This window comes from Theropithecus gelada, chromosome 7b (genome assembly GCF_003255815.1).
Source record: "Theropithecus gelada isolate Dixy chromosome 7b, Tgel_1.0, whole genome shotgun sequence".
NCBI classification, from domain to species: domain Eukaryota; kingdom Metazoa; phylum Chordata; class Mammalia; order Primates; family Cercopithecidae; genus Theropithecus; species Theropithecus gelada.
This window is the reverse complement of record NC_037675.1, coordinates 52,900,263-52,925,180: the sequence shown is the minus strand read 5'-3', so window position 1 is coordinate 52,925,180 and position 24,918 is coordinate 52,900,263. Positions and strand designations below refer to the sequence as shown.

The 24,918-nt window shown below is 40.5% G+C and overlaps 1 protein-coding gene and 1 long non-coding RNA gene across 2 annotated transcripts in view; one reads left to right on the top strand and one right to left on the bottom strand.

Annotated features, from left to right (window-relative positions):
* The window catches only part of FRMD6 (FERM domain containing 6), a 247,698-nt gene that overhangs the window by 155,663 nt on the left and 67,117 nt on the right, over positions 1–24,918 (bottom strand). Inside the window, exon 2 of the mRNA XM_025391788.1 lies at positions 6,651–6,713. The gene's annotated coding sequence lies outside the window, so the exon portion shown is untranslated. The remainder of the gene's footprint in view (positions 1–6,650; positions 6,714–24,918) is intronic.
* Positions 1–24,918, top strand: part of LOC112628668 — a 55,476-nt gene that overhangs the window by 25,152 nt on the left and 5,406 nt on the right. The window lies entirely within an intron of this gene.

Genomic DNA, 24,918 nt, shown 5'->3' with positions numbered 1-24,918 from the left:
GCTCCTAGGCCCTTTTTAGCTACATGTCTTCCCACCCACTCCCTTCTGAGAAGGACTAGTTCATGGCAGATGTGACTGCCTTGCGAATACCAACAGAAGAAACAAAGAATGTGCTGAAACCTATGCCTTGCAACAGTTATTAAAATTTCACCAGAGGTTACACGAACAAGAAGAAAGAATGACTGAAGGAGGCTCAGCCCCACCCCAACATAAGCCATGATCCATATTTTATTGTAACAACACCTTACATTTGCATAGTGCTTTAAAATGTATAATCCTCTCCCCTCTATTATGTCACCTGATTCTTACAACTCATTGCATTAGACAGGAGAGGCACAAGGAGAGAAAGAGACTTGTCTAACATCATGTGACCAGTGGAAAACAAAATTGGCAGGAGGACCTGTCTTCCATACAACATTTATGCAACGTGCCAGACAAGATGACCCAAGTGGCTAATTTGATATTGAGGGGTTCCTGTCCCCAGAGTGCGTATATCTGGTCTCCTAAGTACTATGAAGACAGAAAAGATTTTGCAGATGATAGACATGAAAACACTGAAGAATGGGTCAAGGGATAACATGCTGAGGGTCAAAGAAAAGATGAAGAACATGAGCTTAGGGGTGAAGGGGAGTACAAGGTGATATCCACTCATGGAGGACCAAAAGAGAAGCTCTGTCACAGAAGGAGGCAGCATGTTGAAGTTCACAGGATAAAAAGAAAAATTTAAAGCATTCCGCTTCAAAAGAAGAGATGAGATAGGCATGCCCGAGTTCAGAAGACAGAGGAGGTTTCAGTCTGCATGAACTGCCTGGGCAAACTAGTTATGTTGAATGCTGTTAAAGGATTCTTCTTTCTCTATGTTGTCATGCCCTACCAGGGGATCTAAGAGACCCATCAGATCCCCTGGCCTGTGCTTTCCACTTTAATTCCCTGTTCCCACCATACTGGGCTTACAGTCTGTAAGGCTATAGGAATGTAGAGAAACCCAGAAACAGGAAATGGGGTGAGAATGTCTTCTTTGATGTTGGCACTTAAGTTTGCTTTGTGATTCCTCGTGCCTTGTGCCTCTGGTTCCTGCAGACTCTGTGGGCTCTTGTCTCAGATCCTCTTCCTGTGGCCCACTCTCCTGGGTGTCAGGTGCCAGGGCTGCTCTGGTTCTTGGTTGTTCAGGCTGCCCTTTGCCTCAGGTCTGCGGTCTGCTCTTCTCCTCCACTGCCGACCACAGGCTCAGGCTGGACTTGCTCTATTCTGGCTCCCGGCTACAACCATTTGCTGCCAGTAGCCTGGTGTTGATGTGGTCTCCACTTACTTCCTCAAAGAATGTGGTACTATACTAGAGACTGTCTGCAATAAGGAAGCATTTGTCCCATTTGGGAATACCTGCTAATCGGTTCATGTTTATAAAGATGCAGCTCATGGCCCATGAGCTCTTGCTGGTCACGACCAGAGAGAATAAGAGACAGGGAGAGTTCCAGCCATCTGCAAATGTAAAACAAGGCAGAAACATAGCGCATTCTCAAATACAGCTGAAAGCACTGCAGCATAGGCAGCTGAATCCCGTTAAGAAATCATGAGGAATCTCTGTATTCCTGCCATTGTGACGAAGAAGAAAAGAATCTCTAAAGATTTCAAAAAGAAAACATTTATGAGCAGCAGACTTAAAGTTCTGCAATATCTCACAAAAACAGAAAACAGTCACACACACTCCTCTGACACTTTCTAATGGCCTTACCTAGGGAGACCCCAGAAGGGAATTTCCACACCCCTCAACCAAGGAGCACCTGCATCTGCAGGAGAAAGTCAGAGCCAGGTGGCCCCCTCCACTGATGCAAGACCCAAAGGCCTGATGTTCCGGGAGCGCTGACGAGGCTCTCTTTATATTCATAGCCTATCTTTGTAAAGGTTATTTCATGTTGATAGATAAGTTGGAATTACTTATCTGCCTTAATTCCTCTCTCCCCAATTTTTAATTCAGACTGCCTCTGGATCTTAAAGTTAAAATGTAAGCCATATTTTAAAATTAAATAACAAATTGAATCTTAAAATTCAAATTTAAGCCATTCTCAGCAATGAAAGAGGATTGATAATGTTCCTAGTAGCCATTTTGAGTGACTGGTGGGGCATCATCTCTCTAGGCATAAAAGCGGTCTTCTAATAGGCCCCATGCTGTGATTAAAAAAAGGTCAAATTGGTCTTACATGAGAGCAACATATTTACTTTGTATTTCTTATCATTTTTAAAATTTCTTATTTGATGCTTAATTTTTATGGGTACATACTAGGTGTATGTATTTATAGGGCACATAAGATATTTTGATACAGGCATGCAATGTGTAATCATCACACCAGGGTAAATGGGGCATTCATTGTCTCAAGCATTTATACTTTCTTTGTGTTACAAACAATCCAATTATATTCTTTTAATTATTTTAAAGTGTACAATAAATCATTGTTGATCAGACTCACCCTGTTGTAGTATCAACTATTAGATCTTATTCATTCTATCTAACTATATATTTTTGTACCCATTAACCATTCCCACTTCCCCCACCCCACCCACTACCCTTCCCAGCCTCTGGTAACCATCATTCTACTCTCTATATCCATGAGTTCAATTGTTTTAATTTTTAGCTCCCATAAATGAGTGAGGACATGTGAAGTTTGTCTTCCTGTGCCTGGCTTGTTTTACTTAACATAATGTCCTCAAGTTCTGTCCATGTTGTTGCAAATGACAGGATCTCATTCTTTTTTTATGGCTCAATAGTACTCTGTGGTGCATACGTACCACATTTTCTTTATCCATTTGTCTGTTGATGGACACTTATATTGTATTTTAATAATTCAAAATGAAAATACATCTCAAAAAAGAAGACTTCTTATCAGGGTAGCTTTAAAGGCTCCATGGATATTTAGATTTTATTTTTGCATGTGCCCTGATTTATGCTTGGAAGACAACGGTCCAATAAATTCCAGGGCATGATCAGAAGAGACTAGAAAGGCTGAGCAATGAGAGGGAGAGCCTATTGCACCCTTCACTCTGAAAAGGTGGTGGCTAAGGGCAGAGAGGACTGATGTTTACAAAACCATAAGAGCTGGGCAGGGCTGCCAGGGCAAGCACACGAAGACCTTCCTGAGGGTTAATCAAAGGTGGCTTTAGCACAAATAAAAGGAAGCATGAAGTCACCCTGTGACTAGTAATTCTATGAAAACTGTTACCCAAGAGAAGCTTCACAGAAAATAAAAAATAGGTTGAAGAGGGTGATGAATTTAGTAATAACTAATTATTTTGGGATTCTGGGAATGCCTCCTAAAAAGCAATCTTGCCTTATTTCTTTCCCTAAATATCCCTAGTTGTCATTGTATTAATAGCATCAGGTTCCTTGGTTAGAGAGACAACCAGCCCTGTGGTCTGACTGATACATGGTGATTCTTTCACTCCTTTATGCAAATGATGGTCTTGGTAAGTAGTCCTCTGCCTCCTACCTTGCTTCATTTAAGGTAAGTGTCCAGTCTCCTGAATTTGATAACTTGGACATAGAGATTTGGGACGCAGGGACTATCTTCATCACCATAACTTGAATACAAAAGACCAGTGTGATGTTGACTCCACAGTAGCATCCTAAGAATTCAGTATGCCAGCAGAGCATCATAAATACTGCTTCAGCCTAATGTAGGATTCCTTTCTATGCCTTCCCTGAGATCTGACTCCTCACAATATTTACTTTCTTGTAAAGTACTAAAGAAAAGTAGCAAATGGATGAGGGAGGAGTGTATTCCTGGAATATCTGTTTCACCTTAAGAAATTTCCTCTGTCCCTTTTCACCTTTCTTTCCTCCCCCGTCTCTCTCTCTCCTGCTCCTTGGTCTCACATTGGCATAAGAGGTGATAACAGGGCCAGACAGGCATTGAAATGTCAGTGGTCTTCTCAGAATTTCAACACCAGGTCACCTTATTGGCCTGTAACCCCTGCTTTCCTTCCAGTAAGTGGCTAGTTATGGGACCCAGCAAGGGCATTTGAAAGCACTGACTGAGGACAAAGTGGGATTTAAGTGATGCATAACCCCCTTTATCCTCCATAGTCTATCTTAGCTAGAAGCCTATCATAGGACTATCAAGGGCAACTGAGTCTTCTCCCAAAATGAACAAAGAAAACAACCTCATTTCTATATCTCAGCTGTGTCTGAAGGACCATTGTCTAGATAGATCCCCTTCTCTCAGATGATTTTTGTGAGTGGGGGTGGGGCGGGGAAAGTGTTGTCTATGAAAGCATCATGTGATAAAACCTAAGAATGTGAAGATTAGTCTTCTCTCTCTCTCCAAAAATTTACTGTTAAATTTCAAGTGGGTCTATAAGCCTCTGACTCTTCAAGTATGTATTGAAATAGAACAAAAGGACTAGTTTGAGGAGACAGCATTAAGCTTAGCTGATGGAAAGTAAAAGCTCTTTGAAATGATTCCCTTAAAGGCCTTGGCCTTCTGAATTCAATATGCTCCCTTTTCAACCACCTTAGGCATTCATTTTTAATAAGTCTTTACAAAGTAAATGATTCAACAAAGGAACTCAAAACTGTGTTTCTGACTGGCAAAAGAAGAACAGATTCCAGATGTTTCTCATTTTTCTGTGTCACTAATTCAAACTCAGAAATCTCTTGTTTATTGGACACTTGTTTAATCCTAATGTTTTACATACCTCCCCCCTAAGAATCCCCTTTCTCTCTGTCTCCCTTCTCTCACCAAAGCCATGTACAGGGCAATATGTCATAGATGTAACTGTACCTTTCCAGCATATGCTATGAAATATTTCAACTTATGCTAGAATGAGATTTCCTAATCATATATAACTGTTTGCAAAGATATGCTGATTTCTTCTCCAAATCATACATATTTCTTGACAAGTAGGTATCAGAGTCTCTTAGACTCAGTTTCCTCATTTATAAAATGAAGATACTAATAGACGGTACTAGTGAGGATTGCTCTAAAAACTAATGCAGATAATCCAGGAGTACTTAGCAAGTACCTGGCTTAATAAATATTAGCCATGATTAAATATTTTATTAATAGATTTATAAATTCAAAAAGGTTGCATCAAACTTGGTCTCATTAGAAACAAGCAGACAGGGGAGATATCAAGTATCTCTCTTTGCATGGCTCACCTACCTGTAAGTTTTCTCATCCCCACTAGACCAGCAGTACCACCACTACTGTGTTTTATCTTCTATGAAGGTTTGTTATTATGTCACCTCCCTGTTCTCTGCTCTTCTAGTTCCTTGGCCACTGCTGGCACTCCAGCATAAGGCCAGATAGAATTAGGGACATGATAAAATATGGAAAAGCATCATTCATAGCCTATCCTTAGTGCTAGGAGAGTACAGAATAGTGCCTGCTATTAGCTCCTCTAATGTTCACCAGCCCTTGGAGCAAAATCCAGAAAGCCAGCTGGGTGACCCCAGTACAGAAGATCAAAGGACCAGAAGAGGATCTTGAAAAATGATTTATTTCCCTAACCTCTATTCAACATACAAAGCAAAACACATCATCAATTTGCAAAGATTTCAGGAGAAGGAAATTTCCCTAACCTTTCACATAAATGCTAAGTGTTTTCAGAACTGGTGATACTGGATAGTGTGGAGAACTCCAGCATACCCTAAACACTACAAGAGGACAGAATCACATTTTGTGTGACAACATAAATCCTTCATAAAGGACAATACAATCCTTTAAAAATGACTTCAGAGGCACACTGCAGTGTCGAACTCCTCAGCTCAAGTGATCCTCCTGCCTCAGCATCCCAAGTAGCTGGGGCCACAGGCGCGTGCTACCAGGCCTGGCTAATTTTTATTTTTTGTTTTTTATAGAGATGAAGTCTCACGATGTTGCCCGGGCTAGTCCCAAACTCTTGGCCTCAAGTGATTCTCTTGCCTCAGCCTCCCAAAGTGCTGGGGTTACAGTCATGAGCCACAATGCCCAGCCATGCCGTGGATGTTAATTATAAAAGGCAGCCATCCTAGTAGCTGGACACCCATTTATAGATGTGTCTTCCATGACTATTTTCCTTTTCAAAGCTCACAAGGGATAGAAATCAGTTCATTAGTTGACAATTTCTGCTGAACACATTGTTTTGATGGAGTCCCATATTAGAATTTAAGTTGTCATAAAGACAGTATGTTTGGAATAATGTGTGATTTGATGAAGCAAGCTTTAGCTTGCTAAATGAGGAATGGATGAACCTGAAGGAAGAAAAGGCAATGGAGAAAAGAAAGGAAGAAACATTAAGTCCATTAAATTCCATCAACGCAGAGAGATATTTTCTATTCCTTTGGTCCATGAAACCTATCTAAAACTGGTTCTCAAAACTGTATGTGCATCAGAGTATCTGGAAAGTTTATTAAAGGACAGTGGAGAGCCTGAAAATTTGCATTTTTAACAAGTTCCCTCGTGGTGCTGATGCTGCTGGTCTGGGAACCACATTTTCAGACCCACTGCTCTCAAATGTATTTGGAATTGCACATGATTGGAGATCTTATTTGACCTTTCCCAGATTACAGTCCAGAGATCTGTCCAAGACTGACACCATCTTTAGATTTCTTAAACTTGGGGTTTTTTTTTTTTTTTTGAAACAAGGTTTACAGATTCACATTTAGCACTTTTTACCTGATGAAATTTGACAAATTTCCAATCAGAAGAAGCTTCACAAGAAAAAAATAGATGTGAAGGCTGTTGAGAAAAAAATAAGGAGCAATCAAGAAAAGAAAGATAAATTTCTCTATTTTTATAATTAGCATTAACTTTTAGACAGATTAAACACCATCGTTTCAAAGATACATCAATTTTATTTTCTCCATCATGTTTATTAGCAACTTGAATGAATTTGCAGATGAAGAAAATGCAATTGGACTAACAATGTGACAAGTTAAAAAGAAAATTCTGGCCGGGCATGATGGCTCATTCCTGTAATCTCAGCTGTTTGGGAGGCTGACGTGGGCACATCACTTGAGCCTAGGAGTTTGAGACCAGCCTGGGCAACATGGCGAAACCCTGTCTCCACAAAAAATACAAAAATTAGCTAAGCAGGGTGACATGCTTGTAGTCCCAGCTACCAGGAAGGCTGAGGTGGAACTATCACTTGAGCTCGGGAGGTCAAGGCTGCAGTGAGCTGTGTTCACACCACTGCACGCCAGCCTGGGCAACAGAGTAAGATTCAAAAAAAAAAAAAAAAAGAAAGAAAATAAAATTTTGTGATTCAACAATAATTCTATTATTAAATAGAAAGTGACAATAATGTCAGAGTTACAATAAAATATTCTAAACAATGTTAATTAGTGTTTATTCTGACCCTGGTATTGTTTGCCTAAGTTAAGGCACTATTTTTAGTAACAAAAGTATTTTGGTTATCATTTTCTTTTTTTTTTGGCATTCCAAAGTCTGCTTCCTAATGCAAGGCTGTTGTCTGTTTATTTGATAATTTATTTCTTTTTCTGATTACCAAACAATTTGGGAAACTCTGAGAACTATAAAGAAATGTCTGAGAGGCACATCTGTGTAGTGTTTGTGAGGGCTAGTATGAAGATAGGGCTTCTTCAGTAAAAACCTTTCTGGCTGGGCTTACACCTGTAATCCCAGCACTTTGGGTGGCAGAGGTCGGGGAATCACCTGAGGTCAGGAGTTCAAGACCAGCCTGGCCAACGTGGTGAAACCCTGTCTCTATTAAAAAAAAAAAAAATTAGCCGGGCATGGTGGCACAGGCTTGTAATCCCAGCTACTCAGGAGGCTGAGGCAGGAGAATTGCTTGAACCCGGGAGGCAGAGGTTGCAGTGAGCTGAGCTTGCGCCATTGCACTCCAGCCTGGGCAACAAGGGCAAAACTCCATCTCAAAAAAAAAAAAAAAAAAAAAGTAAAAGCCTTTCTGGATATTTTATTAGCATTTCCAGGTAAGGGAAGAAATACAATGTTTTCCTTTGGTCAGGCAATCAATTCATACCAGAGCTGGTCCCTTCACCGTAGCCTCTTGATCCCCTATCATATCAAGCCCATTGGACTTAGGGATCTGTAGAGGTCATTGTTTCCATACTTCTTCTTCACTCACAAATGGTGCTGGACAATTCAAAGCACTCCCAGAACCATCCGTGGGCAGCCTGGCACACATGCCCAGCTGTTCTGGATTTTTGGCCTACTACTGGCCACAGAGAGATAACTTTAACGGGCCTTGCAGTGTTTGCCATTTCTTAGTCACCCCTCCTCACTTCCATACAGGGACAAAGATAGTGGTCACTCTTTTCTTGAGCTTCAATGCTTGCTCCATTTCTCCTCCCATTACACCTGTTTCTGAATTAACGCTGCTTACAGCTCACACTGTACTCCTCCAAAACACTGTAAGAAGAAGGCCCAGAGAGTTCTGACTTGTGAATACAAAACAGGAGCTTGACATTCTTTAGCTGGACCTATCATTCTTCTAATGCCTAAATCAATGGAAGGTTTCCTGCAGACAGGAATTGGCTCAGAAAATTTCTCATTCACAGTCAAGGCTTGTAAGGAACAACATCACCTCCACGAGACTAAATATAGCCTACGATATTTTTATTCTAGAAAAGACATAAATGAACTCATAGCTATTTTGCCAAGTGCTTTCTTCTTAAACATTTATGGCAAGCCAGCGCTTCTCAGCTCGTCAGGGCAAGATGCCCACAGATGTTAACTTGTTAGCTTGCCTAGGCTAGAAATTCAGGAACTTCGAGACATGAAACTCATTCCTAGTATAACTACCTATTTGTGTGTCAGCAAAGACTATTTTCTTTTCCCTTTATTAAGAAAAATACCAACTGCAAACATTTATTGAGCTTTGAGACAGCTATAAAAGAAGTATTAGATATGAGTCTTGTTCTGGAAGTGCTTATGATCAAGTCTGAATACACAATCTGTACACAAGAAATAATTAGAAACAAAGAAAGGAGAGAGTTAAGCATTAACTGGGCAATACAGACCTTACAGATGTATGATGTCAGCGTGTTGGGGATAGCTTTAAGGATGTGATTAAGAAAAAGAATAAAGGATGCATATGATTTCTACAAAAAGATGGGTGGGGCGGGGCATAGTGGCTCATATCTGTAATCCTAGCACTTTGGGAGGCCAAGACAGGAGGATGGCTGGAGGCCTGGAGTTTGAGATCAGCCTGGGCAACATAGCAAGCAAGACACTGTCTCTACAAAACAATTAGCCAGGCGTGTTGGCACATGGCTATAGTCCTAGCTACTAAGGGGACTGGGGCAGAAGGATCACTGGAGCCCAGGAGTTGGAGGTTGCAGTGAGCTCCGATGCCTCCATTGTACTCCAGTCTGGGTGACAGAGTGAAACCTTGTCCCTAAAAGAAATCATACACAAAAGCAGATGGGTAGTCATGGTAGCGTCTAGAAGTCTCACACTGGTAACCAGAGGGTCAAGGGACTTTTTAATTTGACCTTCACGCATTTCAAAACAAATTTGAGTTAGTTGTCAACATTAACAAGTCGGAAGATTTTACATTAAAATACATTTTTTTCTTTTAAAAAATGAAGAGTCTGTCAAAATCTGGCCTGTGTTTCTGCATGGTAACTGGCCTATGTTTCTGCATGAATTGGAGCTAAGTAGCACCCATCCCATCAGATGGGGCACTAACTACTCCTTCCCCACCTCCCATCCCACTTCCTGTTGCTTCTCTCACTCAACCTGCTGCTTTGCTCATCTGTAGCAAATGTCTGGCTTTTGTGGGTTTTCAATCCCTGCTGTGCATTAACAGAGCCTCCTGCATAGGGGGCCTGTGACAAATGCTCAACCTCAACCAGTTCTATGAAAACAAGCGATCCTGCGCTCTCAGTCCAACTTCTGCAAGGCAAAACAACTTATACACAGAAGGATACTTTACAAAACTTTCTTCTTAGTCTAGAAAGGAAACTATCATGGACAACACATGCAAATAGTTTAACTTTCGGTTTTGAAAGTATTGGGTTGGTGCAAAAGCAATTGTGGTAAAAAGTAATGGCAAAACTGCAATTACTTTTGCACCAACTGGATACGTTGGGGATAATAACTCAAAATGCATATTCGAGGATGGTGGGTTGCCTGGCTACTGTGTAGGAAGGTTGGAGCTTCATTAACTCTTGCAGCTTGATGAATTTAAAAAGACCCAGGTGAAATAAATATTACGTGGGAAAATTCGGATTGAAAAGCAGATAAATTGAGGTTGCTTATCCTATTTTTCAGAAAATGTCCCTATTTTACAAAGAATTTTTCAAAGCAGAGTTGTTCATATATATTTAAAATATGGTCAAATCTACCTGAAAAGTAGCACTGTGTATTCTATAAAGCCAGATACATCTGTATGGGTCTTTACTGTGGACAATCGATACTTTTTTTTTTTTTTTTTTTTTGAGACAGTCTCGCTCTGCCGCCCAGGCTGGAGTACAGTGGCATGATCTTGGCTCACTGCAAGCTCCACCTCCCAGGTTCACGCCATTCTCCTGCCTCAGCCTCCCGAGTAACTGGGACTACAGGTGCCTGCCACCTCGCCCGGCTAGTTTTTTTGTATTTTTTGTAGAGACGGGGTTTCACCGTGTCAGCCAGGATGGTCTCGATCTTCTGACCTCGTGATCCGCCCATCTCGGCCTCCCAAAGTGCTGCGATTACAGGCTTGAGCCACCGCACCTGGCCGACAATCGATTCTTTACTGTTTGCTCTGAGGAAATGTAGGGTGCATCCAAGTGGTTGGTCAATGCAAGCTGCATGTGTTCAATTTAGAATGAGTTTTCATGCTAGTACTGGAATGGTCATTCATTTGTTCATTTGACTATCCTAAATGCATACATTTCTTTAGCCCAGTGGGCTCTGTCTTGAGATGGAGTCTCCCTCTTTCGCCCAGGCTGGAGTGCACTGGCATGATCTCAGCTCACTGCAAGCTCCACCTCCTGGGTTGACGCTGTTCTCCTGCCTCAGCCTCCTGAGTAGCTGGGATTACAGGTGCCCACCACCATGCCCAGCTAATGTTTTTGTATTTTTAGTAGAGATGGGGTTTTACCACGTTAGCCAGGATGGCCTCGATCTCCTGACCTTGTGATCTGCCCGCTTCGGCCTCCCAAAGTGCTGGGATTACAGGCGTGAGGCACCGCACCCTGCCACTGTCTTGACTCTTTTAATAAACAGTTCTGTGAACTTGGAAAGATCCATTAAACTTTCCTGGTTTTTGATCCTCAAATGAGGGAACATAACAACACAATGTGCCCCAATTCATGACTTCCATCGAAGGCTTCCCACCTCTACAACTGCTGCTATTCCCTGAGGCCCCACTTCCTTCATTGTTAATAGAGGTGGTTGGGCTAGATCTTCAGAGCCTATTTTTTTTTTTTACCATGGCATTGTCTGGCTCTTGGTGATTCATTTAAACAAAACGAGGACGACCCACAACTACCCGCCCCCACCACCAGCACCACCACCATCACCATCACCCCCATCAGAAACCTCTTGTCTATTGCTCAAGACTGAAAGTGAAAAGGGTTGTTTCTTTTCAAATATTTAAAAACAAACCCAAACTACCTTTGGGCAAGAAGCCTAGAAGAGCATGCCTCACCTCATACCGTCAATTCTTGGTATTTGAACCCAGTGGGCTAATCCGGTACCGTTCCAGCAGCACCTAGAAGCTTACTAGAGCTCAGCTACAGCTGCCCCCAAGTGGGTTACACTAGTGTTTGGCACACGTAAGCCAAGTGTTACAACTTTCTGTGAAGAAGTCATTTCAGTTTGGGAAAAACTGTCTAATTTGGCCATTCAATTTGCATTGTTCTGAAAGTTGCCAGACTTGTCCTGCCAGGCATTAGTGTCAAGAACCTTCATCTTCCTTGGCTCCACCTCCTCTCTCTGTGAACACAGAAGAACAAAGGGAGGAGGCCCTGAGGCAGTGCCAGCCAAGGAGCCAAACCCGGTCTTTTGAGTTGATGACTTTTGAATTATAAAAGCTTTTCCAAGGAAGTTTTCGTTCCAGACCTTTATGGGTTTTACAAACAGAAATGAAGGCAAGCTGGACAGTACACCGTGGCAAGTAAAGCATCATGAACAGGTCTGCCATTATTACTGTCGTGAAAAATCACTTCCCTGTGTTTTTAATTCTCTTTAAATATATACACATAGAAAATGCACATACATTTCTTTTCCTGTATTTTTAATTAGGAAAATATCCCACGTGTTGATAAACTTCTTTCTGTGAGTGACATGGTACCTGAGTTTAGCAAATACAAGCTCCTACATGCAGGTGAAGTCACCCTTTAACTGTTATGAGAATTGCTTATTTAAACATTTGCTTAGAAGAGGTTGTTGCCCTGAGGCCTTTCCAAAAGGGCCCTTGACCTCTCTTTCTAAGGCTGTTGTGCTGCTTTTCAGAAGAGGATTGTTAATTATATCCTTTAAACCACCTCTTATTCTGAGCTGCTGCTGTCCATAATCTCTCTCTGTCAAAGCCGCCCTCGGTCAGCTCTCTCAGACCCCAGAGCTGCCTGCTCAAAATGGAGGCCGCTTAATCTCCCTGGGTCCCTTCAGGTCGCTCCATTTTTACTTCCTCTCTTCTCAAAGAGGCCAATTTCTTTTTCATCTCATTTAAAACCTTTAAAAAAGAGATTTTTGTCTAAAACTAGATCATACAGGTTTCTGCCCAAATTCATTATTGTAGAGAGGAAACTGAGGATCTGAGGCAAATTTAAATCACATACCACCTCAGAGATCAAAGACAGCAACACGAATGCATTTTCCCTGGCCCTAATGAGAAGACTCTCCAAGCTTAGGAATTTACATGTTTAAAAGTAACGACAAATATAAGTACCGTGTAAAGAGAGGCTCAATCAAATGCAGTGTGAAACTTGAACATGACCAAGGGAGGCTGGTGGAGGAAATCAGGCCCCTCTGTGGGGGTGTGAAGTAATATTGAACAAGGAGTAGGATAAATAGTGACTAGAGCTGTAATAAATGAAATCAGTACCTAGCTGCATACCCGAAAAGAAATTTTCCGTAATAAAAAGTTTAGAAATGGTAATAAAACAATTGTTTTCAAGAGGTAAAAGTGGTTAGAACTTGAAAGTTTATGACTTGTGATCACAAAGTTATTAATTTTGTGGGAATTCTGAAAATAAAATTGTTTCTAAATATCTCTAAGTGTATAGTTAGAAACCTTACTATCAGTGAATAAAAATGGACTTTCCAAGCTTGATTATATTAAGCATTTTTCATAGCCATTAGTATAATCATAGACCTTCTGTATACTTTCTTCACTTCTGAGTTGTTACTGAGCTATGCATTACATCAAAGTTGTGTTGCAACCACAGAAACTTTTTTCGTTTTTCTTTCTTTCTTTTTTTTTTTTTTTTTTTTTTTGAGACTGAGTCTCACTCTATTGCCCAGGCTGGAGTGCAGTGGCGTGACCTTGGCTCACTGCAACCTCTGCCTCCCAGGTTCAAGTGATTCTTGTGCCTCAGCCTCTAGAGTAGCTGGGATTACAGGCACCCACCACCATGCCCAGTTAATTTTTGGATTTTTAGTAGAGACAGGTTTTTGCCATGTTGGCCAGGATGGTCTCGAACTCCCGACTTCAAGTGATCCATCCCCGTTGGCCTCCCAAAGTGCTGGGATTACAAGCATGAGCCACCATACCCGGCCACAGTAGCTTTTTTCTACCATGGCTCTAGCTCTTGATGGCTATGCCTTATATGAATGAAGCAATTTGAAAATATATTTAAATCTTATATAAAAATTATCTGACACATTGAGAGATGGGGTCTTTCACTCTGCCCCTTGAATCTGGACTTGTAAGTGATAATTCTTTTACTATGGGAATGATGCTGTATGAGGCTAGGTCAGAAAAGGTCATAAAGCTTCCTCCTGGTTCTCTTGGGATACTCACTCTGGGAGGAGCTAGTCACCATGGAAGAAGTCTGGCTCTTCTGAGGCTGCCATGCTGGAGGTGCTACACATCGGTCAGCAGTCTACTGTGCTCTCTGCCTACAGTCAACATCAACTGTCAGACATGGCAGAAAGAAACCTCAAAATCAGGTCAGCCCTGAGTCATCAAATCACCCCCAGGTCATGAGTCTCCCTAGCTGAGGTCCCAGACATCGTGCAAAGAGACAAACTATCCTTTCTATGTCCTGTCTGAATTATTGACCAGCAGAGAATTCTATATCCAAGAGTATCATAAATGTCTATTTTGTGCCACTAAGTTTTGGGGTGGTTTCTTGTGCAGCAATAGTAACTGGAGTAATTAATAATTACTATCATGCAAATTGTGCTTCTTAATTAACCCATCAGGTTTAATTTAATTCAGGTTATCAAGTCTTATGCTGGAAGAAAGCTGTCCTGACTCAGATCTTCTTGGTAATATATTTTCCCAATCCATTATGATAACCTGTTTAGATATTTAGCTACTGTATAGAAATTGCCCTTGGGTTGGAGTGAGGGAATATTCTTTGCCAAGAAATAAACTGGAGAAGCTTTATCTAGGCTCACACTTCAGGGGGCTCATGCACTCCCCATGCATGATTGACTTCCCACTCCTACTCATTCTGAACTACTTTGGCATCAGAGTTTTTACAAAACTGTGTCTCCACAGTACATATACCTGGGCCAGCTTGAAGATCCCAGGGTGCCATGTGGCCTGAGCAATATGCATGCTATCTTCTGCTTCCTGATAAATGGTACCATGCATGACCTCCTAGATAGAGATTGTCCATCTGGGTAAGATCTAGATCTAATCTCCTGTGACCTACTCCCATTAGTCCCTGGATCCAGGCAATCTTTGGTTGATACCTAAATTCTGATTAAGGAAGCAAGATATTTATTTTTGATCATGGAGCCTGCAGATGCAGGGATGGGCAGGATAGAAATGTGGGGGTGAAAGATGGATATTTACTTTGCAGTGCTCTTTGCTTCCTCAAATACTCATCGCTCAAGTCATCTTGGAGCTGAAGGAGCGATTGATGACAGACTTGGACCCTAAAAGGCAGATAACAAAGCCAGGGTGGGAATCTTTGATTCTGGCCAAATTCTACAGAATAGAAAAAGAAACTGAACTGGCTAATTCTGAAAATGTAGTTTTAGAAAATGGTTTAACACCGGGATCGTTCTACAAAATCAGGTTTTCTAGCAAAGATAAACTAAACATGTATTTTTTTTCAATTGGGATAACAATCAAAATGAATGTGAGCTGATTTCTTCCCTTTTTCTTCTTAGTGAATTATGATACTGAAAAACTCAATTAAAATAGCCTGAAAGGGTTATATGTATTATTTGGATGCCCTTGACCTTCTTTTTCACTGAATAAGGTTGACATATCCATTAACATGGAAACCTCTGCTGGGAAGTGAGTGCTTTTCAGCTCAAGACTATTTTTCTGAGCTTATCAGGTCAATATCAGGTTGAAGTCACCAAAATAAATAAATAAATAAATAAATAAATAAATAAACCACCCAAGCCTGTTGTCAAATTCAATATAATTTTTGCTTACAAGTCTACTGTATTTGCCTACAACTCTGTTACTTAAATGCATGATTCACAGCTTCAACCGTTGTTGTCTAGAGAAGATACTTCCCCCGCTGCTCTCTGAGCACTGGTAGTTCACAATACATTCTTAGTGCTTAGCCACAACAGGCTGCAGTACAAAGGAAGTCCCTTCCAATGCTGATGGGACGTTCCAAATGGAATTGCTTGCCTTTATTCAATTCTATATTTTAGCCCTCAGTGATTAAAAATGCCTTCTTTGTAACAGGGTTAGGGTTAGAGGCCACAAGAGAAAGACCATATTGATAGTCTGAGAAATTAATGTTGTCATTGATATAAAGAAATCATGTGTGGCTGAATTCATCTGAATCCTGATTCATTCTTGAAAGGCAGCTGGTGTAACTGCCTCCTACAGAAACACTTCATCTTAAGTTACCTAGATTCAAAGGGCAAATATTCTGTACTCACAATTTAGCTCTGTCTTCCCCAAACCAAGACATTTTCAAGTGGGGTGGCAAGTCACTAACTCATAGTCTTCTGACAGCAGGAAGAGGGGCTTAAGAATGTGGACCATATAGATGTCAATAATCTGACATTAATTTTATTCAATAAACTTTTTAAATAAAATGCAAACATCAGATTACTTTCTCCCTAATACCAATATGATAGACTGGAAACTTTTATTAAAAAGAAACCAAGAGTAATTTTGGAGTTTGGAGAAATTCATGAGTGAACAGGTCATGGTAGGATGTAGGAAGGGCACCTTTGAGAGGACTCTGGGTACCTAAAAAGTGGGATTGGCCAGGTGTGGTGACTCATGCCTGTAATTCCAGCACTTTGGGAGGCTGACGAAGTTGGATCACCTGAAGTCAGGAGTTCGAGACCAGCCTGATCAACATGGTGTAACCCTGTCTCTACTAAAATACAAAAATTAGCCGGGCATGGGGGCGCATGCCTGTAATCCCAGCTACTCGGGAGGCTGAGGCAAGAGAATCACTGGAACCCAGGAGGCAGAGATTGCAGTGAACTGAGATCATGGTATTGCACACCAGCCTGGGCAACAAGAGCGAAACTTGGTCTCAAAAAACAAACAAAGAAAGTAGGATCAATGCAAAGGAGTGGGATGTCAACAGAGATCACCTGCCCGCTTGGCTGTTACCAGGCCTGTCTATCTTCCATGCAGCTTCTGAAACACTGTTGCCGGCCTACATGAATATAACTATTACTACTCCATTCAAGGTGTAATTTGGTACATGAATATATGACACTGATATAAAACCTTTTATTTTAAGAATTTCTTATCAGAGAAAATTTAAATAAGCATAAAACTTAATTCAATTTTGTGTTGGGTGATGTTTATTTCATTGTATTAGGTGAGACTCTGCCTTCTCACACCTCAATTGTGGTACAGAAAACAAGGATGCAAAGTATAGATCAATATGGATTTATTCCATGTCCATAAATGTATTGCAGATTGCTAGTGTCTACTATTATAAGAGATACAACATGATTATAAAGCATAGTCCCAGGATAGAAAAGCTTCAAAATATAAAGACAAAAGACCAACAGAAATGTCTTAAAAAGGAAAGGACAGAAAATTAATAAATTAAGTTAGTATTTACAATGTGAAGACTCTAGGCAGGACTGGAAATGGCTTTATAAGTCATCTAGTTCTCTTTCTACCTATGAACATGACTGTGCTTACACTCACTTCTGAAAAAACTCCCAGAAAAAGTGTTTCCATCACTTTGTATAACCTATCTATCAATCTTGCAGGCTCAGGGAAGGGGATAGGTATATTGCAGGAATTGTATGTTCAGGAAAAAAATGATTACCTTATTTGTTCTTGATTAGGGAAAGACTGATGGTCATAAAACATTCCAAGGAAGGTTCTGAATTTGGAGGTCTGGAGAAGAGAAAATTCAAGAAAAAGTGGATAAGCAGAAAGTATGAAACTGGAAAAGAAAGCATAGAGATAGGAGGAAGGGTTGGTGGAAGAGAATTATGAAGAATGTCAGAGGAGTCATTCTAGCTTGGTGATATAAACTCTCATATGCCTGAAAATTTATCACAAGGAGGGCTTGCTTTAAAAAAAAACAACCTGGAATATACCATCACCACTGGAGGATTTTTATTGGATTGACCAAGGGTAGGACCAAAGAATCTGCTTGTTAACATGCAATCTGAGTGTTTCTGATGCAGTTGGTCTAAGGGCCACACTTTGAGAAACACTGAAAACAATGACGGTTGAAGTCTTGCAGAAGAAGGCAAAAATTATGAACTTTAAGTAGGGAGATGGATGGAAAAAATAATATTTTCCTATTGAATTTACATTTACAGATCTTATTTCTTTTCTGAGTGAGAGTTAGTATATTCTCTAGAATCAGAGAGTAGGTATCAAATCAAATAAAGGCCTATTTGCCAGGGTATATTGATATGCAACTTTCTGTCATCTAGCAACTTCATTTATCTAGGACAGTTAAACTAAGAAATGCAGCAACAAACTGTTTCAGTGTGGATAAAATGGACTGAAACCAATCCACACACTGTACTCATAAAATAACTCCTCAAGGCCTTGCTTAGAGCTTACTTTTTGTTTAGAAATGTCTACAAACATAGCTATAGGGTTTCCTAACTCACAGCGGTTAAGTCATAAAATTCAGCAAGGAGTGGTACAATCAGGAAACAAGGGTGGGGCTGATGCTGGAGGTACAGACACCAGTGACAGCAAGAAATGACAGTTGGCATCCTGACAGTGAAGAATATGAAAAGCAGACAAAAGAACTCCTTTAGAGGAGGGCAAATTTTCTCAAATGATTAAAACACCTAAGGGCTACTATGTTATCGCATGTTATACAGTAACTGATATTCATAAGGGTGGTCTCTAAGTAAAAAGAAAAAAAAAGAAAATGAAAAGAAAAATGATTAAATTATGTTTAGTAGATTTTGTTGGGAAAGGCGTGTAATTATATAATTATATTATATTATGACATTTTTTGAGACTTCTCATTTAAAATGGCTAAAATTTTTAGCTCCTAAGAGAGTTTGCTTTTGTTTTCCATATTATATACTTATTCATTTGCTAATTTTTTTTTTTTTTTTTTTTTTGAGACAGAGTCTCACTCTGTCACCCAGGCTGGAGTACAATGGCACAATCTCAGCTCACTGCAACCTCCATCTCCCAGGTTCAAGCGATTCTCCTGCCTCAGCCTCCTGAGTAGCTGGGATTACAGGCATGTGCCACCATGCCCGGCTAATTTTTATATTTTCAGTAGAGACAGGGTTTCACCATGTTGGCCAGGCTGGTCTCAAACTCCTGACCTCAGGAGATCCGCCCACCTCAGCCTCCCAAAGTGCTGGGATTACAGGCGTGAGCCACCGTGCCTAGCCTCATTTAATTTTTACAAAGGCATTTATTAAAAAATGAAAATTGTATATATTAATGGTGTATAACATATTTTTTAAGGAATTCAATGATTTATTGAGAAAAGACAACTATACAGTTGTAAACAAGTTATTGACAAAAAATTGTCTTTATATCTTTTGGTATCTTCATGAAAGCCTCAAATAATAATTGTACTTTCCTTACCAATTGTCTTTTTTTTTTTTAACTTTTATTTTAGTTCAGGGGTACACATGCAGGTTTGTTATATAGGTAAGTTGTGTGTCGCAGGGGCTTGGTATACAAATTATTTTGTCACCTAGGTAGTAAGCCTAGCACCCAAAAGGTAGTTTTTCCATCCTCTCCCTCCTCCCACTCTTGACCTTCAAGTAGATCCTGGTGTCTGTTTTTCCCTTCTTTGTGTTCCAACATGGTATTTTGATATATGAATACACTGAGGAAGGGCTAAATCAAGCTAATTAACATATCTATTACCTCACGTACTTATTTTTTTGTGGTGAGAATATTTAAAATCTATTCTCTTAGCAATTTTCAAGTATACAATACATTGTTATTAACTCTAGTCACCTTGTTGTACAGATGTCCTGAATTTTTGTTTCCTGTCTGAAATTTTGTATCCTTTGAAGAACATTTTCCAATCTCTCTCCCTACCATTACCCTGCCCCAGCCTTGCCCTTGTCGCTGATAACCACTATTCCACTAGTTGAATTTTACTTTTTCAGATTCTACAAACCCGTGAGATCATGCTGTATTTGGCTTTCTGTGCCTGGCTTACACCACTTAGCATAATGTCCTCCAGGTTCATCCATGTCATTGAAAGTGACAGGATTATCGAGACCATCCTGGCTTGCACGGCGAAACCCCGTCTCTACTAAAAATGCAAAAAATTAGCCAGGTGTGGTGGCGGGCACCTGTGGTCCCAGCTACTCGGGAGGCTGAGGCAGGAGAATCGCTTGAACCCAGGAGGTGGAGGTTGCAGTGAGCCGAGATCGGGCCACTGCACTCCAGCCTGGGCAACAGAGTGAGACTCCATCTCAAAAAAAGAAAAAAAGAAAGTGACAGGATTTCCTTCTTCTTTTTAAAGGCTGAATAATATTCCAATGCGCATATATATATGTATACCGTATTTTCTCATCCATTGATGGACACCTAGGTTGATTACCTATCTTGGCTATTGTGAATAAAGCTTCATTTGTTCATTTCCTTCCTTCCTTTTTTCCTTTCTTCCTTCTTCTTTTCTTCTTTTCAGACAGGGTCTTACTATGTTGCCCAGGCTGGACTCACATTCTAGGGCTCAAGCAATCCTCCCCACTCAGCCTCAGAGTAGCTGGGATTATAGGGACATGCCACCATGCCCGGTTTATTACTTTCTTATCGTCTACAAAGCATCGTGATAAGTGTCAGGAAAAAATAATATGGTTCCTCAAAAAGTAAAATTCGTGAGTCTGGAAAAGCAGGCATCTTGGGTTTAGAATTAAGGTCAGAGATTTAGATCTGGATTTGGAAGCCACTTGAGTAGAAGTTTTGGTTGAAGCTATGGAGTATGGTGGAAGGGGTAGAGAAGGAGATAGGGGCAGGTCAGGAAAGAACTAGGTGGTGAACTCACTCTCCAATGACGGATAAGGCTAATATTACTATATTGCAGATAAGATGTACGTTAATCCTAAAAACTAGAATGGACTACGAATTGGAAAGTTTAGACATAATAACAGACTAAATCTCCTTTGGAATAGAAACCTTGTCTAATGCCAATACCCCTGTCCCCTGGCCCACCAGGGACTCCGTCTAAATGCATAATAAGACAAAAAAGAAGAGTTGCTGAGGAAGACAAACTTGACTGAGCCTCAGTCTTGTAAAGCAATTAAGTAAATGTCACCACAGAGTGGATTTTAGCACTTAAGGTTTTACTCTGATGATTAAGGCTCTCACCTACTCACAATGTAAAATTCTACAAAGTAAACTGGGGCTATGAAATGTTTTGACACTTGTTAAGAAGAAATACCTTCTAATTATTCAGTGATTGATATGAAAAATGAATACAGTGCATTAAAATACATAATTTGTAGTGCATTAAAATACAGAAATCTGAGAGAACAAAAGTGTCTCATTTTACTATTGATGTCTGTGGGTAGAAAGGAAGCAGTAATCAAGATGGCACATTCTGACTATTCTGTGATTCCAGTCTAAGCCTCCAGTTAAGGCATAGGAACCACAGAGGTGTACCTTGTTTAACCAATTCACCAAAATGTGTTGAGGCAAGGCCCTTTGGCCATTGCATGGGAAATACAAAGGTGATCAATACTTAGCCCTAGTTTTGAAGGAGCTTATGAGTAGCTGAGGTAGGTACAAATGACTACCTCAGAAGGCAAGAGGTGATTATAAAGTGCCTCTGCATATCTCTTGTTCCAGCCTTTGAACAAATCATCCAAAGAATTTGGATCTTACATAGGAAGTAAGCAGTACCCAACATGTAATTAACAGCAACTTCAACAGTAGCATTTTTTCTTTAACATATCACTACTATTTATTAGGGGCTTTTTTTTTTTTTTGAGTTTCACTCTTGTTGCCCAGGCTGGAATGCAATAGCGCAATCTCTGCTCACCACAACCTCCGCCTCCCTAGTTAAGTGATTCTCCTGCCTCAGCCTCCCGAGTAGCTGGGATTACAGACATACGCCACCATGCTCAGCTAATTTTGTGTTTTTAGTAGAGACGAGCTTTCTCCATGTTGGTCAGGCTGGTCTCAAACTCCCGACCTCAGGTGATCTGCCTGACTCAGCCTCCCAAAGTGCTGAGATTACAGGTGTGAGCCACCTTGCCCGGCCTATCGGGTGCCTTTTTAACCAGGAGCAGACTACAGCAGTATGTAATTAAAGCTACAAACTTGTAAGTGCTTCCAATTAATTATCTCCAAAAGAAATTTCTACATAGCCCAACTGTGAAAATCAAAAGTAACTGGCTAAAATATTTCCTGGGACACAGTAGGCAATTTGGTTTAAATTTAGTACAAACAAACTGAGTTGTATATTTACAATGTGAACTAACTGCTGTCACTTGAAATTTAAATTTATCACATTATTTAGACAGACATAATTAGTAGAACTCTTCTTTGGAGGTTGAATGCTCCCAGTGATAGTCACGTATGCATCTAGAAAGCCCAGGAAGTAGACTTCTGCCAGATGACAGCCATCTGGTGGCCCTTTGGTAAAATGATGCCTGTTTTTACATCACTGCCCTTTTAACCAAGAAAGCTACTTGAGAAATCTTGTATTGGAGGAAGGGTCCACAATGTATGGAGTAAGTATTTCCTAGTGCAGGCCAGGATGGCTCTTTCAAAAACAAACTTTATTTCTCAGAACAGTTTAGATTTACAGAAAAATTGTGAAAATAGCCCAGAGTTCCCATGTACCATGTGCCAGGTTCTCCTATTATTAACATCTTACATAAGGTATACTTATTAGCACGAAAGAACCAAAATTGACACAGTGTCACTAACTACAGTCCATACTTTTGTTCCCCTTTCCTTAGTTATCACCTAAGGTCCTCTTTCTGTCTCGGATTCCATTTTGGATGTGAATGTAAATTGGATGTGTCCTTAGACTCCTCATGGTTGTGGCAGTTTCTCACGTGTTCCTTGCTTTCAATGACCTGAACAGTCATTTTGGGGAGTACCGGTCAGATATTTTGTAGAATGTTGCTTTATTGGGATTTGTCTGATGTTTTTCTCACGACTAGACTGTGGTTATGGATTTTGGGGAGAAAGTCACAGATTCCACAGATGCCATTTTCATCACATCATATCAAGGATAGCATAGCATCAACATGACTTGTCACTGTGCCGGTGATCTTGGGCACCCAGCTGAGGTACTGTTTCTAAGGTTTTCCCACTATAAAGTTACTCTTTTGCTTCTTCCCGGACTATACTCTTTGGAAAGAAGTTACTATACACAGCCTCGATTAAGGAATTGGGAGTTACATTCCATCTCCTTGAGGCCAGAGTATCTCCATAAAATATGGAATTTTTCTGCTTGGGAGATTTGTCTCTTTTATACTATTTATTTATTCAATCATTTATTTATAACATGGACTCATGGATGTTTATTTTGTATTTTGAGTTATAATCCAAATAATTCTTTATTTGTCAAATTGTTCCAGCTTTGGCCATTGGGAGCTCTTTCAGTTTGGCTCCTGTGTTCCTTTGAATACTCTCATCATCGTACGTTTTGGCCTTTGTTTTGTTTTAGAACTTGCTTATTTTCTGGCTCAACAGGGTGCCCTAGGTTCCTCTTGTATATTTTTTGCTCCAGCCCTAGAATCATTCGTGTCTCCAAGAATCCCTGGTTCTTTTTATTGGAGAATGGTCTTGGAAATCAACACCTGGGCCCCAGGTATGCTTGTTGCTAATAAGATATTAGGGTGCTATTTTGATGTTCAGGTACAAGTTTGTTCCTATCTTCCTAGACATTTTCACAGATCCATTTCTCTTTCCCTACTAAATTCACAGCCTGCCCCCATCCGCTCGATAAACTCGACCGTCTTCTCTTAGTTATTCATTATCTGCAACTCCTTCAGGACCAAAGCAGCATTAGAAAAAGCCACTAGAAAAACGAAGTCCTTCAGGGACTTGTGTCTCTTAGAACTGATCAGTAGGTGTCCCTAGAGAAAATCGGATCCCTTTTCCTACCTCTAGGCAGGTGTTTCAGTTTGATGCACCTTTTAGCTCCTTTTAGCTGCAAAATCAGGTATCTACCCTTTAAGAAAGAAGACCCTTTCTTAATAACCAGAAACTCAGCTCAAAATAAATAATAAGGAAATAAAACAATAAGCAAATATTCTTGTAAATGCTCAATAATAAATATGACTAACTACCCATTTCCCTCATAAAGCATTTTAAATGTAAAAGAAAATGTTCTGGATTTCTTTCTTCTGTTGATCAGGCAGCACAGAATCTGCTGCTCATGTTTTGATGTACTCTGATCTGGGAACCTGTTTGATTAAAGCTATGTTCCCATCCTGCAGAGTTAAGGGCATTCATTGGAAAGAATGTATTTTAATGACCAATGTGCAGATACTATTATCCCGAAATGACATTTCCCATCACTTGGCTGGGATTTATCTATTTTTGACATTTGCTTCCTTTTGAAGATTCAGTAGAGACTTTTAACTCCAATAGAGCTCCAAGAGAAGGTAAATGTGAGAGTTTTAATAATTCGGCCCAAGAGATCTCTCTAGAAATCAGGACTTATTCACAATGTATTAAGACCTCTTTCAGATCTGCTTGCCAATTCACTGTGCCAGGTCACAGGTATTGGCAGTCTCCTCTATTTGAATTGACATTACCTACGGGAATCGCCTGGCAGACTGCCAGCTTGGGACTTCTTGCCTCTACTTATGACTTCCTGCAGGAGCCACTGAGAACCTAGATCTGGCTCACAAGAGCGACGTGTTGCACCCTTGAATAAGGCAGACCCAGCCAGTCGTCTGCCACCTGGCATTTGAGTAACTGGGGCAATTTAAACAGTTCCTCAGTTTAACCCAGAGGCTCATTGTTCTCAGGTGGATTTTGTTTTGCTTGCATAGTTTCATATTTTAAATTAAATGAGCTGCTATTATTTCAGAATCAAGAATTTCACATAATTTTTCAAGTTTTTTTACTTCTCCTGAAGAAAGAAAACAAGCTGGTGCCATTGGACCCCACCTTGCCACATGAAAGTTTAGTAGTGGCTGCCCTTTGGAAACCAGCACTGGGCGAACGCTGACTCTCCATCATGTATTGCACCCCAGTTTTGCAGAGTGACTGCAGTGGGTTCCCATCTGCACCACTTAACCTGTGAAATCACTGCCAGCCCCTAGGGGCATCGGGGTTTGTGCCTCCTAGCAGGGAATTCAAAGGCACTCGTTCCTCTTGTAACTGTCCAATCCCTAAAAACATTGCACTTGAAGCCCTCAAATTTTAAAGGAAAGATCGTTTTCAGATTTGCAGGGTTAAATTAGTCCAAATAGGATTCAGTGCTAA